This window comes from Phragmites australis, chromosome 2 (genome assembly GCF_958298935.1).
Source record: "Phragmites australis chromosome 2, lpPhrAust1.1, whole genome shotgun sequence".
NCBI classification, from domain to species: Eukaryota; Viridiplantae; Streptophyta; class Magnoliopsida; order Poales; family Poaceae; genus Phragmites; species Phragmites australis.
In genome coordinates, this window is record NC_084922.1 from 10,504,720 (window position 1) to 10,516,241 (window position 11,522).

Genomic DNA, 11,522 nt, shown 5'->3' on the forward strand with positions numbered 1-11,522 from the left:
TTGGCTTGTCTTGGATTGTGTAGCTCGTAATGACTTCATATTGCTTGTCCTCCGCAGGGTCCCCTGAATCTCTCTTTCTCTCTCTCTCTCTCTCTCTCTCTCTCTCTCTCTCTCTTATATATATATATATATATATATATATATATATATATATAGATGTCATACATCTTATGAAGTCCTCCTTCCTGTTTTGGAGATAAAACCTTCCCGGTTACGTGATACCTTAGGTACCTACGGATAGTTTCCTTTCTTTATGGGATCCCCTTCCCATATATAAAGATAGTTACATGAAACCTTAGGTAGCTACGAGTAGTTTTCTTTCTTTCTGAGATCCCCTTCCCAGATATAAAGATATGCCCCTAGAATTACGAAAAACCCTAGGGTGCCCGGATATGATATATCCATTATTCATCGTCAAGCCCCCCATTAGTACACAACATGAGGTTTTGACGGATCAAGTATATCGCCAGCAAAGATAAGCTTTTGTCTTACCATGTAATCGAGTAAGACTCGGGTCCCCGATTAGGGTGAAGCTTCTAATTGAGTTTTCTGATTTTCTACTCGGGATTCCGAACGTCTCCGAGTCCCCAAGAGATTTCTCAAGAAGGTGTTCCAGGTTTTCTGTTATTTTTGCCATTTGGAAAGAATTTTTTTTTGTCACAGGTTAATTTTGAAAATTGAAACATCACAACGAAAATTTTGGGTAGTGGTGAGAATCTTTTCCAGCCATATTACCATGGTTATGGTAGTAGCGCAAGGAGCCAAACTCCTCGAGGTATGACGCCAATTGCCCCGCATGTGCCGAACATTATATGCGATGTGATGATAAAGAGGGAGATCATGGCCTCAAGTTGTGTCACATTGTCAGCTGAACTGCTATTTTCGGGAGCCCCCGCCCTGCATAAAGGCAAAGAGAGAACCTGCTTCAATGTCCATTCTTTCATCATCGATTGCTTTCTGTTGCACTCATAGTTCTCCTTATGCCCTTGCTCCAAAAATCCTCTTCCCTCAATCTCTTTGCTACCATGGGCAATAATAAGATCGAGAAAGAGAGCTCCTCCACCGACAAGATGACGAGTGAGATCTTGGGGTGGCAGGAATTCGAGATCATGGAGGAGGTTCTGGAGAAGACCGAGAGTGAGGAGGTGATCCTCCCAGGTTCTGATTCCTGCACTCCGGTAGTAGGGTAGACGATCCCAAGCCCAAACACCCATAGCTAGGTAGTCTTCCTTGACTTCTTCCACTGCGGCTTCGGGTTCCCTCCATCTGGCTTCTTACTCAAGGTGCTTGCTTTCTATGGTCTTGAACTCATCCACCTCAATCCCAACTCCATTATGATGCTAAGCATCTCCATGCATTTATGTGAGGCCTTTCTTGGCTTCTACCCATCTCTCGACCTCTTCTGGTACTTCTGTGTCCTGAAGAGGCTCCAGAACAAAGTCGCGGGCGACACCAGATTTTGGCTCTGAGAAGGCAAGTTAGCAGAGTATATCGACTTCGCTGTCAAGTCCTCTTGGTTGGGTTGGCACAAGGAGTAGTTCTACTGCCAACCTGGCCCAAAGGGGCTTCCTTACCGGGGCTTGCCGCTGCTGTCGAGGTCTGCTTTGACAAAGGAACCAGTGATGACCACCCTTCGTCAGAACCTTTATCGGGGAGATCCTACACTTGAAGGAGAGGAATCTAACTCCACATGACATTGCTAGAAACTTCATCAAGCATTGCTTTATAGTCCTCTGAAGTTGAGGATTATCGAGGCTTGATATTTTCCAGCTGGATTCCGACCCGAAATGGTGAGATAGGTATTTCTCGATCCCGAGTAATCATATGTAAGCAATCTGCAAGACCTATTCTTATTGTCTATTGCTTCTTCTCTCAGTATATTCATCGGAGGCTACCGACAAGAGGGTCAAGGTTCTTTTTGAGGTCATCCCCTCTTCTAGTTGGAAGAATGTCCTAGTTACCATCATGGAGATGGACTCCAAAACTCAGGCAAGAATCATATTGGTAAGGGTCCCAACTCTTCTCGATCCTTATTTTCTTTTTGAGTAGTCATACCTATAATGATAACTATTACGAGCTTGGACAACTTCCCGGACGTGGAGGGCCCGATCCAGAGGCTGAGAACACGGGGGCCCTGGCTATAGACCCGGATGATGTTCTTATCACGGGGAGCTAGGGTCAGAGCGAGAGTGGTAGCGACAGGGTGCAAATCACATCCTTTAATAGCGCCGTGGTGCTGGAGGGTGACGAATTTGCTAGAGTATATTTGGAGGCAGGTGGTGTTAGGACACCTACACCAACTGCTCATACTCCTTCTGCTTCCGCCAATCTCGTGTCGACTTTGATATTGACCCTAACCCTAGTAAGTTGAACATTTACCAGAGTCCTTTACGGTCATGCATGTTTTTAGTTTCTTGGGCTTGCTTTATCCTTCGGCCTAGAAACACAGAAAGGTGGCAGTTCCAGTGAACTCACTGGACGATGCTCCCTTAGCTCCACTAGCATCAGGGAGAAAAAGATTAGTTCCCCTCTTGGTTCCGGCAACTTAGGTATGCTGGGAATTACTTCCTATGCTTGAAGAAATGCGTGGCTTGAATTTGTTTTTCCTACAGGCTAACTAGAATGCTGCCGACAGTACTCAAATGCCAATCCTCAACCTCCAACCCATGCCTCTTCTGAAGGATATGGAAGAAAACCTGGCGAGCCCTTGACGTCGGTGGCCACCAATCAAGAATTAGAGGTAGCTAGCACTAAGGTCGCCACTGCCCTTCCAAAGAAGGGGCACATGATCTCATTGGATGCAACCTTAGGGGAGATGCTCGAAGGGCAGGTAGGCCATCAACCAAATTTAGTGTTCAGCACCTTCTTCGAGGTAATATTCTACTTGCAAGTTAGTAATCTAATTAGTGGAATGAATGGGGCTGACCTTAACGTTCTTTGAAGTTTGCCATGCATTGCTTAAACAAGACTCACTGCGATGCCAAGAAGGACACCGTATGAGTAGATGTGCTCAAGAAGGAGGCTGCCAAACTACCCAATAGCTCTCTCAAGTGACAGTCAAGAAGCAGAAGGCAGATGTTGTGCTTGAGGAGCGGATGAAGGGTGACCTTCTAGTATCGCAACATGATGTTCATCTATTCTGTCTTCCTAACATGTTGCCTTGCAGAACTCTCCACAACCCGAGAAGATGTCGCTCATGAAGGGGCCCAAATGTCAGCCACCCACCAACAACTCGTTGAGTGCTCAACATCTTCCATGAGGTGCATGCCGAGGTTGGGATCCAAGCAGAGGCTCCTGGTGGGGAGGATGCTCCAGGACTCGCTATCTGGGCCTCCAAGCTTGCCGAGGTATTCGATGGGTTCCGAGGAACAATCACCGAACATCTGTCAAGTCAGTCTTGTTGGAGCACGGAGTTGGAACTCGCCTATGCACTGGCCATCCTGAAGACCCACCAACCGGAGCTTAATTTCAACATCCTCCTGGAAGGTTTCGTGAATTAGTCAGAGGAGTCATCAGCTGATGTAGTGAAAATGGTCCTATTAGGCCATGATTATGATTTTGGTGATTAATAACAATATAGTCATTGAGACTAACATATTTATCAATAATATATAATTAGTAGGTCTCATGGATGCAATACATGAAGAAGCCACCGAAGCCGGAATAAAATTTGATTGAATTGGAAGAAGTCCCAGGGAAAATGACTACACTAGATAGTCTGGTGATACCACAAGTGTACACACTAGAGCATTTTCCAGAAGGATGAAAAATGTCATACCCAATTTTAATGGACAAAAATCACATGTGGCTTATGTATGCCCAATATGTTTAACACACATAAGGACATCACATGTGAAGTAACAGAAGCAATACTTTTTATAGAATAAGCGTTAAACTCTTACAAATATTGACATATATTGTCTTCTATGTATAGGAAGACACACGCCTAAAATGTCACGAGCTCGTCTTGATAGTCTTCAACATCTTCACTCTCTTAGCAGCACTACATATGTCGCATGGCATAGGGAAAATAGTAAGTGTAAGTACATAACGCGTTCAACAAGTGTACATGAGAATAATGATATGCAGACTTATATCAAGGACAAGCTAACATATGGTATATTTGTGTAAATGCGAGTAAAGTAAATAGTAATGTAATTGAAAAGCATTAAGCAGTTGTTAAGTGAGTGTAACCAAAACAACCTAATAACTATCACTCAAGGCTACTCACCTTGCAAACCATAACCATCTCATATCACCAGACCGTATCTATAACCATATCCATAACCATAACTCAAACCAACTAATCATGTGAGGATTCAAGTCTCTCATGACCGTGAGCACGGCTGATATATCAGATTTTACACTCTACAGAGGTTGTCCAGCTTTCTCCATGAGTCAGTGAATTCCATATTCCCGTGTTTGCAAGACACTTAACACATGCCAATGGTGTGCCGTCAAGAAATCATTGTATGCCATTTACCACTAACTAGAGCCTAATCAAGTATGTATCTGCCCAATAGGTTTCAGATTACATAATTTTCTTCCAACCTAGAAGCCTCCTTTTGTGTTGATCCGACACACACTATATAGAACTCTAACTAGTATGTCACGTCTTACCCATATCAGCCTCGTGGTTGGTACGATACTTATTGGGTTGTCGCTCCATGAACTGGTCCTTATTTTGGTTACTTGAGCAAATAATAAACCAACAGCATAATCATGATCACTATCACAATACTACTATGCTCAAGGCCTAATGTTCCATGTTTCTACCTCATGTCGATTATCAAAGTTGCATATGTTCTTTATTCATGTATAAGACACTTCCCAATATCCTGATAGCAAGGCTAAGCAATTATACCCAAAAGACTCATATACGTGTCACTTAGACTTTAAGGAATGTAAAGCAAAAACTAGGTAAACTCTAACATAGGTGACTACCCATTAAATTGACATTGCATGCAATTTGTAAAACAAAACATTTACAAATAAAGGTTCGAAATGATCAAGAAGTATACTTGCCTTTTACCCAACACTGCTCAGTGTTGACGAAACCTTGGTCTTGAAGTCCCTCGAACTATTCCGGAACGTTGTCAACTAATCGCGGGAACTACCGACAAACAACACAAAGCAAACACCAAGAATAACATATCAAATATCATCAAAACACTTTAAAAACACTATGGTCGGATAGGTATGATTTTAGAAATATTTAGATGCAAGAATCGTCTAAATCAGAGTTAAGGTGAAAGAGAACGGGCTTTTGGAAGATGGATTAAGCTAAAAAGAAAAGACTAATTTACTGGAGTTATCTTCCTATGAGAAAAGACTTTATTGTACAAACAATGCGTCAGACTTGCCAATGTCATTGTGCAAGGTTCAAGAAGTATATGGCTAACTAGACTTCGCTAAATAGGCTAAGGAGGATGATGTGATGCTGACTTGGCATGCTATGCAAGCATCGACTTGGATTTAAGAAGAGGTGCGCTGAGGTCTAGTCACGACCACACATGATCAAATGGCTAGGGATTACGCTTCTAGGTTAAGGATACTACCGGTAAGTTTGCATAGCGGTGGCGGCTCGTGTTTTGTCGAAGACAGCAATCAGACATGTGGCCACTAACATCGACATTGAGTTTTGGTGGCATTTTAGCGAAACGAGGGAAGCATGGTGTAAAACGCGAAAAGGCTAACTCAAAGGCATGGTCGGGTTTGGAAGGAGTCATCCGAGGTAGCAGCAAAATAGTGATGACTGCTGCTAGGTTTGGTGCTGACCACAAACAGATGCTGCAACAAAGACACTCGCATTCCCATAGATTGGCTAAAATTTTTGAGGAACCGTCTAAAATAGAGACGTTCATATTTCTCGGAACACAATTCTGAAGCACGGGTTTGGGTAGATCATCTCCTGAGAGGAAGAGCGATCAGTAGAGATGAGACGGGTGACATTTACAACATGGTGCCATGGGCAACCATGTTCTGGTCGTGTTGCTCCTCAAACAGTGAAGAACTCCTAGGGTCACGTAGAATACTCCATGGGACACACCGTGATGCTTCTGTATTGATGGGGAACGCGAATGCAAATCTGGTGCACGTGTAGAACACGTCCAGACTAGGGTAGCGGGCATGGTGATCACGTTCCTGGGGGTGTCGGTGTTCTAATAGCCGATTTGGTTGGTGAGGGAGTGGGAAACATCCTGGGGCACAAGCTGGACAAAGGGTATAGTGGTTCGACCAATGGTAAGCCGGGAACATCGATGCCAATCAGCGATAGCGTGACTGTCCGCGATGGTGACAGTCGTGGCGGCATGGATCAGGCTTTAGCAGGGGCTAGGGCTTGGCTAGGGACTTAGTGTGATGGTAAAACAGGATTAAGGGAGGAGAAGGAGGGGGTCCTCACCTTGCTTTGGTGGTCGAGGAAGGAGGATTCGTGGAGACAATGACGTAGCGCATCACGAGCGATAGCGGCATCGTCGGCGAACGGCAACACACGAGCAGGGCAGCAACGGTGGCTAGGGCTTGGGGGTGTGGAATAGGGGCAATAGAGGGTGTGAAACTCCTATTTATTGGGCTAGGGGCGGCTGGTTGAGGTGGAGTCCAAGCCGGACACGTCTCGGGTTCGAGTTCGAGTTGGTTACGGTTTCCTTTTTTCGCAGCCCTCTATTCCGTTGATGATATTTCTATCGTACGAATTCCAAATTGAATGTTTCTAGACTCTATATTGTAGTAGTCAAAAAGATCTACAACCTTGGTATTTATTGGAACTTCTGAAAACGCTGTCTTGATTTCTAAAAATACATCACAATATAAACTGTTTGAACTTGGACTTATCTGCATAACACTGATTTCGGGGGTCATAACTCCTAGTTGCGTTATCCAAAAGGGGACTTCCATATGTTCGAATCGAAGCTCTCGAAGAGAACAACAACTTTGGTATTGTCAAGATTTATATTTGAGGCCATCTTGAACTTTGAGATTGCGTGAGAACAAGAGGCTATCCAGGACTATACAAATATTTACAGATTTTGTGGATCCTTTTTTATTGGGCCTTCTAGAAGATTTGGCCAAAAGTTTGGACTTGAATAAGATTGAGCCCAAAGACACTTTAGGTATATCTAGTGTTTTAAAAAAGAAACTTTTGCAGAGAAATTTGAATTGAACTAGAGAATGATTAGATATGATTAATAATTGAATAGATGATGAATTCAAAATTTTTGAATTTCAACCATTAAGATCCGTAACTTATTCACTATTGAGTTTTGCAAAACCCTTTTTGAAACCTTTTTCACTCAAAACACCAAAGAGAAAGAAGGAAAAAAAGAACTCAATGCATTTACCTAGCTTCTAACAAAACTCAATATGCAATTCACATAAAATAATAACCTATATTGATTAATTGATTAAGAAAATAGATTTTAACCCAGTATGCAAAACTATCGAAGACTGAAGCTCAATACACCGAAAGGTCCGTTGATGAAAAGACATTGCACACCGGAGTGTTTTCTAGAACTTAGAGAAATGAAGCTATACACACCGGTAGGTCTAGTGATTAGAATATCAATACACCGAATAGTTAAACAGTGAAGAAGTTGGCTTGGTTAGACTCAAGTGACGGGAATGGTGCGCGCCGTTGTTTCCCCGCCACGCAATTCAAGCAGACCTTGTCGACGTTGCTGATGATCGGTAGCCTATGCACCATACCTTGCTGTGCCAGTGCATGGAAAGAATTGAAGTTGAGTTGGTCGTGCCGAGAATGCCATCGCCCGGATTCCTCATCTCCTCGCACCACCATGCATGCTGGTTGCACTGGTTTGAGCACAAGCATGTACATACAGTTTTTGATATGGGTTACCTTAACCAAAAGCTACCGCTGACGATCCTTGATGCACATCATGCCTTTTGCAATTAGCACTTGGCAGTCTGCTTCGTCAAGCTGGCCAATGCTAATCAGGTTGCTCTGAAGTTGCAGTATGAAGTATACAACAACAAGGACGTGTTGCTAACCACTGTGACCGAACATGAGTACATTCCCCCATCCTTCAATGGTGACTATTGAGCCATCACCGAACCTGACCAAGCCAGTGACGCCATCGTCGAACTCGATGAAGGCCGTCTTGTTGCCAGTCAAGTGATTTGAAGCACATGTATCAAGGTACCACTGTGTCACACCCGGTTTTAATGGACAAAATCAGATACAACTTATGTGTGCCTAGGATATTCAACACACATAAGGACGTCACAAGTGAAGTAACAAAAGTAATACTTTAATAGAATAAACATTAAACTCTTACAACAATTGATATATATTGTCTTCTATGAAGATATCTACAGCGGAACAGAAGCACTGGTGCCCAACAACACTGCAGGCAACTGATCAGGAGACATATGCCAAGAATGTCACAATCTTGTCTTGATAACCTTCAACATCTTCACTCATTGAGCCACACCACACATGTCGCATGGGATAGAGAAAATGGTAAGTATGAGCACATGACATGCTCAGCAAGTGTACAGGAAAATAATGATATGCAAGCTTATAACAAGAATAGGCTAACTTATGGTATATTTGCATAAATGCAGGTAAAGAAAACAATTGAACTTTAAAACATTGAGCAGTTATTAAGTGAGTGTAACCCAATTAATCCAACCATAAACCAACCCCCAAGGTTGACTATCCTGTAAACTAATACCACCTTGTACCACCAGTTTCACCAAACCATAGCTATTCCACCACCATAACCATAAACATAACCATCACCTAAAACCATAACCATAACCCAAACCATCTAATCATGTGAGGATCCAAGTCTCCCATAACCGCAGACACGACTGTTACAATAGTTTTTACACTTTGCAGTGGTTGTCCAACTTTTAGCCATGAATCATGATATCCATGTTGTCGTGTTTGCCAAACACTTAACACACACCAGTGGTGTGATGCAAGGAGATCACTACAAAGCATGATCCATCAATTAGGTCCTGGTACTCCAATGAATGCCAGCCATGTGTCTAATTGATATGCTAATCCTTATCCATATTGGCTTCGTGTTTGGTACGGTATTTCTTTGGTTATGGCTCCATGAACCGGTCCTTATATGTGACACTTGGGCAAAAACTACTCAACAGGGAGATAACCATCAGAAAAGCAAGGGGGAGGGGAAAAAGAAAGAAAGCAGAAGTTACGGCCGTCCTGACCAAACAAAACATATGTTACGGCCATCCTAACCAAGATAACCTACTTGCTTGGAACGTATCCACAAGCCTACCGCACTTACCATCATCCTACCATTCTTTGCCCAGGTCCTAGGGTACCAAGTTACTATATCAAGTTCATCATCATCATTGCATATGTCCACTAAACATGTATATGATACTACCCAACATCCTGACAACATAGCTAAACAATTCAACCCAAAAGACTCATACCAACTACCACTTAGGCTTCAAAGAATGTAAAGGAAGAACTAAGGATAACCCATCAGATTAACAGACATGCATGCAAGTTGTAAAACAAAGCTTTTATAAAACTTAGGAGTAATATGATCAAGAAGTACACTTGTCTTTTACCCAATGTTGCTCAGTGTTGTCAAAATCGTAGTCTTGAAGTCCCACGAACAGATCCGAAGCGTTATCGACTAATCGCGGATTCCATCGACAAACAAAAGCAACATTGAATAAACACCAAATAAACTCAAAATTGCGAAAACCAGAGAAATAGAATGATAGACTGGGGTCTTTGATTGGGCTGGGCAGGGAGAACGGAATTGACTGGACTTCTTTCGAGGAAAGATGAAACGATAGGATCTAGGGTTTCACGTGACATGATAGAAAAGATTGTTTCAAGCATTAACATGAGAGCCCTACAAATTAATATATTATTTTAATATCATAAACCTATGTTTGTGGTACAACGTCATGTAGATCTGATCAGGACCTGTATGGCATTGTATCAACCATAAATTTACTAATCAAAATAATATCTTCAGTTGTAGGGATCTAGATGTTAATAAGAAATAACTACTATAAAGATGTGAAGATGGCTATTTGAAACTAGCTAGCATGGTTGGATATATCATGATTTTAGAAAAATTTGAGCCCAAGGAATACTCAAATCGAAGCTAAAATGAAAAAGATATGAAGAATTTAAGTTTCAGGGACCTAATTGCAAAAGGGCCAGGAATTTCTAGAATTATGGAGATTATTTTTGTACTGGAAAAGATGAATTGCTGACTGGATAGTTGACTAGGCAATTTTGGTTGATGTGGCATGGTGATAGGGATGTTATATCAGAAATTTTGCTGACGTTGATAACGATGTGTGCAGACATGTGACTGATGAGGTGGCATGGCTGACGTGGCACTGGATTGGCTTTTTGGGCTGAGTTGGTGTTGACGCGGGTGACACATGTCACCACATAGGATCAAGGTGGACGCTAACTAGGATTTGGTGCTGATCGGGATTATGATGGACATGTGACATTTTGCTATTGGCCAACAAAGAGGTATTTCCCTGATCTAATTTGGGCGCTCGATTTTTATCGAATGACAGAGAGGCAATCGACACCGTCGGTAGAGAGAGCACGGCAGCGGCCGGCTCGGGGTGCGGCGGAGGCTTGCCAGAGTTGGCCGGAATGACGCTCTATGAGCAATTTGCGCCAGCGGGCGGCAAAAGAGCAAGATGGCTCGTAGAGGCAGAAAGGCAAGCTGGCGGCAAGAGGAGGTGGCAGTCGAGTTTGAGAATTATCGGGGAAGGCTCTCCGGTGCAAAAATGATGATGGTGAGGCTCAGCAAAACTTCTCCGACCACGCGTGATGCTTCTTGGCAGCTCGGCGAAGACCAAGGAGCACAAGCATGGCATATTCAAGAGCTTGGGTGGCCGGCAATGGCAAGCGGAGATGGATCAGTGATTCAACAAAATCGAGCACGGGAGGAGGTGATTTGCGATGGGACCGAAGCAGGGGCGTGTTTATAAAGGCGGTGGCTCAGGAAATCCCTAGCACACACGCCATGAAGGGCGGTAGCACAACAGACTCTGGCTCGGATACGACGGGGAGCCCTAGAGGATTACTTTGGGACAGGGCCCACGCATCAGAGGCAGGGTGGCATGGGTGCTGGGCTAGTGTGAGTACGCGTGGGGAGAGGCGGCAGCAGCGGCTAGGCCGAACGCGCGTGAGTGGCCTGGGAGAGAGGAGCGGGGCGCGAGAAAGAGATGCAGGAGGATGGCTGGTCGGGGCGGCCTGGGCAGGGAGAGAGAGAGAGGAGGGGAGATGTCGCCAAGAGGGAGTGGGCCGGTGGGTTGGGCTAGCTTCGGCTGGCCAAGGGAGAGGAGGAGAAGGAGGGGTTGGCTTGGGTTGGGCTAGGATTTTGGGCTGGGTCTAGATAGGCCGGGCTTTAGATTTAGGATTTTCTTTTGTTTTGGAAATTCTAGAAAAGAAGGTAGCAAATGAATTCCAAATAAAATAGCAAATGAAGCTTAAAAAAATTCTACCAAGCTTTTGAAATCATTTTGAAACCAAGTAA